The 5,997-nt window shown below is 35.2% G+C and overlaps 1 long non-coding RNA gene across 1 annotated transcript; it reads right to left on the reverse strand.

Moving 5' to 3' along the window:
• Positions 1-836: 836 nt before the first annotated feature.
• Positions 837-3,654, reverse strand: LOC117122946. Its single transcript, XR_004447774.1, has 3 exons — positions 3,482-3,654; positions 2,471-2,616; positions 837-2,101 (listed from the first exon to the last, which is right to left on the reverse strand). It is a non-coding gene; the product is annotated as an uncharacterized LOC117122946 (long non-coding RNA).
• Between the last annotated feature and the right edge of the window lie 2,343 nt (positions 3,655-5,997).

A 5,997-nucleotide genomic window follows, 5' to 3' on the forward strand; every position in this document is an offset into this window, starting at 1 on the left:
TCATACATTCACCTTCCGAAACACAGGACCAGTATATTCCAGCAAAGCATTCGATACTCTGGTGCTAGATACTGGAACGATTTGCCCGACTAGTTTCAAAATACGAAAAATGCAATCATATTTAAGAAATCTGTTAAATATTATTTACTTTCAAGAAATACTTAAAGCTATGATTTCATTTCGTGATAGGTAGCTTTTCTTTTCCTTTTTTTTATTTGGTATGTAACTTCCTTTTGTTTCATTTAGATTGTTATTTGTCAAATGGCATCCCTGTCACAAGCATGCTGCTTTTTTGGTGATGTCTCCATTTGATGGAAATAAAAGTTATATATGATGAAGTATGAAGTAGAGCAATCACCATTCCTATCAACAACATCAAATTGATTTTAATCTTCAATAATGAAATATTGCAAATTAGTGAGGGAAACTCTTCGACGAGAGGCCTAGCAGTGGTGGTGCCAGCGGGTTGGGGGGGGGGGAGTTTAGGTGGGCAGATGGCTGTTGGGACAGGCCTGGACCCCCCTGTCATCAGACCAAAAATTTAAAAAAATAATTTTCCTATCCAAATAACACTATTCCGATTGCCAATCCCAATCTGAAAGCACATTTAGGACCAAATTAGGCCTCGTCACCTTGGTTCAGACTCATCCATCGGGCATGATGGACGCCTTGTCGGCAAACTTCTGGCGCCACAACTGCATGCAAGTATATCATTTTCAGTTATGATCGTGTCAAGCATACCCCTTAAATTGATCAGTATATTGTATTGTACTTCAAATATTGTAGGCTTACTAAGAAATATATATAATGCACCCCTTCAACGGCACAGTTTGCCCTTTTGACTTTAGTTAACTAAAAGCTTCACTTTTGTCTTTTATTCGCAAAAACACCATTATAATAAACAACAATTAGGAACAACAGTTAGGAACAGCCTATAATACTAGGTTGGCAAAATACAGAACTAAAAATCTATGTAAACAATTACACAACCAAACTCCTACAAGTGTGTCTACACAATAAAATGCCACATTACACCTGTAACAGTGGCAGAACCAGAAGTTTGGCAAAAGAGGCACTTCTTGGGCCATACTAAGCCATAACTCCTCCTCCCTGCCCCACCCAATGTCTCCAAACAGGAATTTTATTCCAGAACCCTAACCATGGCTATAGTTGGCCTTTTGGTTCAGACCCCCTCTGTCTGGCTTGTTGGACCACTGTTGGTAAATTTCTAGAGCCACTACTGGCCCACGTCAACATTAATTATTCTGGGGAAAAAAATTCAACCAAAACATAAAATATTTTAAACAAAAATATTGTAAACATAATCCATTTATTTCTTCTTGAATCACTATTTCACTATCACCAATTTTTTTCTGAATTTATAATATGGTTAAACATTGCAAGCTATCAATTATTATCTGGAATGATGATCATTTCTTTTTACAAATGCAAACAAAAAAGCAACTGTAGCTAACAACTATTAATACAATGGTAATAATAATAATAAAATAATTAACAATAATACTTAGCATAATATAATAACGATAACACAACATTACGATACATAGGTACATATTCTTCCAAAGATAATCCATTAGAGTAAACGAAAATTGGAAGCTACCTTTCATGTACTGTAGCAATAAAAATAATGATAATGTTATTATAAACCATAATATTAATACATATTTTTAAAATACTGGAATATGATTAAAATACTGTATGGCAGATCATTAATATCAACTCACAGCAAAAGTATCCTACCGTATGCCAACGATAGAAAGCTAACAATTATAAATTTTCAAAATAAAAATCTAAGCTCTTAAAAGAATATAAATTGTGTGTAAATCCCCAAGTATGGACGACAATCACAACGTGTTATGGTAAAAAATGGAAGAGCAGAAATTATTGAGTTTTCAATCATTTTGATTTTAACTCATTACTTGATAAATAACAGATTCGAGAAGTGACCTGTTTCTTCATATTTATAAAAATTAAACAGGGTAATTTGGGGCCTTCTCGCCTCCAGCAGGGGGAGGATAAGCACCGCCGGGGGGAGCGTAATATGCTTGTTGCTGAATAAGAGTTTGGCCCTGTACTGGCTCTGAAAGAGAAAATGAGTTATGTTACTTCAGTATTTACAAAAAAAGATTGTAATCTTTGGTATCATAAGGAAGCAGTTTGGCACAGCGTGAACCGTTTGGTTTTCCCAACCTTGAGGTTGGGGTTTCAATCCATCACTGTGCACTCCACTTGTGTCCTTGAGCAAGGCATTTTTTCTGAGTTACTTCTCTTCACCCAGTATAAATGGGTACCTGGTGTTGTTGCCTGCTACTGCACCAATATGGTAGCAACACATAAGAATGTAGACCAAATGACCAGGGACACCCTTCGTTTAGGTTACTAAACGAAGGGTGTCAGGGTTAGATTCTCTTTCTTTTAGCCCACTTTCTGATTTAAAAAAAAAACTTACGCGTTGTTACGTATGTTCTTGTCACCGGGCGAGATCTAGCGCAACACAGACAACCGCAGACACAACATGCTATGATGCCACCAATGGTACCAACAACAACGATGATGACGATTACAATGACGATAATGATCGCAGTGCTGATTGAACTAAAAAAAATAGTAAACACAGAAAGAAAATTAATTAAAAAAAATAATATGCAATTATACTCAAGTTCTGGGGGGCACTAGTGGGAAACAAGTCTAAAGAGCCATTATTCCCTGGGAAAAAAAATGCCTGAAGGAAAAAATGCCTTTTAAGTTAGGACGTGCTCACATTGAATTAATTTGGACTGGGAAGAAGGGCAACTTTTTGAAATCATACTCTTGTTCGCATTTGGAGTTACTTTATGTTTCCAAGATTTTACCAGTGACAATTCTTCCCAACTGCCTTATGCAATATCACCAACTTTCCACATCTTAATATTATAAAACATTTTATTACCACTCATTTGTTTAATACATCAATAATCAGCAACTTATAAACCAATCTTAATTAATCTTCGTTAAATTGCCTCTTCTCATACTTTTGAATTTTACATATACCTTTGTTCATACACTACCATGCTGTAAGTGGTGCATTACCATTATTTTGGTTTATAACAAATCTACTGTATGTTTGGGGGTGGGCTTATAATTCATAATTTAATATTCCTCACACAAGATGTTAGCCCAGGGGAATCCCCTTTTCATTCAAAACGCAATTTTTCAGCACTGCATGCTTAATTCAAATCAAATATTTGTTTAAATTAAAAGTCAGCTAAGCTACTCATTCAAATCATACCTTTGGCTTTTGCCTGAGGAAAGGCTGGTATGTAGAATTGGGTGTAATGTAGAGGTTGGGTTTATATATCTAAGGTGGGCTTATACCTGAAGAACTATGGCATACAATAAAATTAATATTACTGTATTGTCACTCTTTAAATTTTGTAAAAGTATAACACCATTTAACCAGTGCCCCCTATAGAGTACTTACTCAGCTACTTCATTATACAGGTCATAATCATCAGAATCACAACAGTAGTAGAAGCCAGGTGACCCGCAACAATAAGTTTCTGAAAAACTTGAAAAACTTTCTGGACATATCTTCTCAGTGTTGCCATAATCATCATTACAGATGTCAGCATTCCCTGTAAACGAGATACAAGATTTAATATAGGGCACAAAACTTATTTCAAAGTACTGTAAAAGGGTTTTTTTAGTTTAAAAACGAGGTAAAACACCCATTTTTAAGATGGCAACAACAATCAGTATAGCCATCAGTGCCGGCTGGGTATGATCACTAGCATTTGGTAACCAGGACTGAGAGCAAATTTTAAAAATCCGACTGGCACAAAAGTGTGTGTAAACTTTAATTAAAATATCAGTTAAATATATGAGGGAAGTCAAAAATGTGGATCCCAAAATTTAGGATGTGGCCTATTTTACACCAGTTATTAACCTATTCATACTTACAACACATTATATCATTATAAAAAAGCCATGACCCCAGCGGGAAAGCCCACGTAATAGAAAGCACTCAAATCCTGCTAGCTACAACATTGTTAGCCATTATCACCAAAAACAGGCCAGGAAATTCCACTTTTAGAGACTGAAAATGCTTCATCTTAGCAGTGTTCCCAGACAGGATATCAAAGGTCGCCTAACTCACTGCTTCCGTTTGCTAAAGGTACAGCAAACGATATTGCCGGAAAGTACGTCACGTCATCTTTCAAGCATGGCGTTGTAGCTAACAGGGAGAGCCCATGGTAATGAGTGGTTTGTGACAAGCAAACAATTTAATGGGTATTAGGATTAGCTAGGCAAAACATTATTTTCCTTATAATACTTTGTACTGTCATTGATAAATACGGTAGGCATGGGTTTCCACGTACTCGAGTCACCATTTATCTAGAGCCATACCAAAACAGGCTGGCTCAAACCTTTGGCGTAGGCTCAGGCCTTGCTTAGCTTCTTGGCTGCATACATAGAACATACTGTACCTGGTCTCAACCCCCAAAATTTCATCCCAATTTTTAATCTAAGAAGCCTAAGTTACTGAATATACTCAAAATCAATGTACCACACATTACAATCTAAACAAAATGGTTGGTTAATTTCTATTTTGATGAAGGTCTATTTAAAACAAATATAAATAAACACATCCATTACAATTACAATTTATAGTATTATTATTCACTTCTTATTTTTTTTAAGTGAAGTTTTGTGATGTAAATAGAAACATCTATTAGAGTATAGATGAACCACTCTTTTATAACATTTTACAATGGTATTCAATTTCTGTGCTGTTATTGTTTGTTTAAGATTAATACAGTTCAAAAATATAACTGTATTCAGTATAATGTGTAAATATTTGTTGTCTGTATATTTCTGTACATTCAATATTATTACATATTATTTGACATTAAATACAGTTCCAGAAGCAATTTTCCCTGTCAGACACGCCTGGACCACCCTCATCTGACGACATTACAGACCACTTATCGGCAAATTTCTGGCGCCACCGCTGATCGGGAGGATGACATCGGGATAAGGAGAATCGGGATGAGAATGATCGGAATGAGGATGATCTGGACAAGGATAATCAGGACGATGACTTTCGGGAGAGTGCCATTTTCTTGACAACTTCTTCTCTACTAAAGCAAATTCAGACGTACTTGTTTCGCGAACTTGCCGCATTCTTATTTTTTGTCTTGCCCACCAATGCCACAAACTCTCATTTTAATTCATCCCACAATTAATTGAATACAAGCAATCTGATAAGTAAATTGTGCCCCTCCCACATACTGTAGAGTATTAACTTGAGGCCTATGACCAAAAGCACTTGTTAAATGTTGTTTTCAAATAAATTTTGATGCAAACCTTGACCATATTTCCTTAATATTATTTATATATTGCCTATGCAGTACCTTTGATTTTTATATTATAAACATGCATAATAAACTAATTATTAGTCAATTTAAACATTACACTTGCTCTTTAATCGTCACATGGCAGATAACACCAACCTTGGAAGGCGGTAATTTTTCTGCCGGTTGCTGTGCAAGAAAACAAAACATTTGTACCTCATTGTATACTTTAGTTTCAATGATTCCCACAACTACGTGAATGTTCCAGGAAGCACTGTATATGTTGTCTGTTATATTAGACAATAAATATCATATGTCTCAATATTTTTTTTTTATTATGGTAGCCAGACTGGAATATATAAGCCTAAAATTTCGTACCCACATTTCAGGAAAAAAAGGGCCAATTTCCGCGCAGCTTTTTTCAAAAATTAAAGGCTTTGAACTTCCTAATATAATCAATCTATTAATTATGCTGCAGTTATGATTCTGTGCACCTACAATATTTTCCTAGCGATTTTCCACACAACTTTAAGCTTTCATTTGCGGTATTATCAGCACAATTAAAATTCAATTTCAATTTCAATTCAACAAAACATTTATTTTCTTCCAAATGCACTTAGAAAAACAAAATTACAAATACAAA

This window comes from Anneissia japonica, unplaced genomic scaffold (assembly GCF_011630105.1).
Source record: "Anneissia japonica isolate Jap-2015-1 unplaced genomic scaffold, ASM1163010v1 scaffold123067_len8497_cov92, whole genome shotgun sequence".
Classification (NCBI taxonomy): domain Eukaryota; kingdom Metazoa; phylum Echinodermata; class Crinoidea; order Comatulida; family Comatulidae; genus Anneissia; species Anneissia japonica.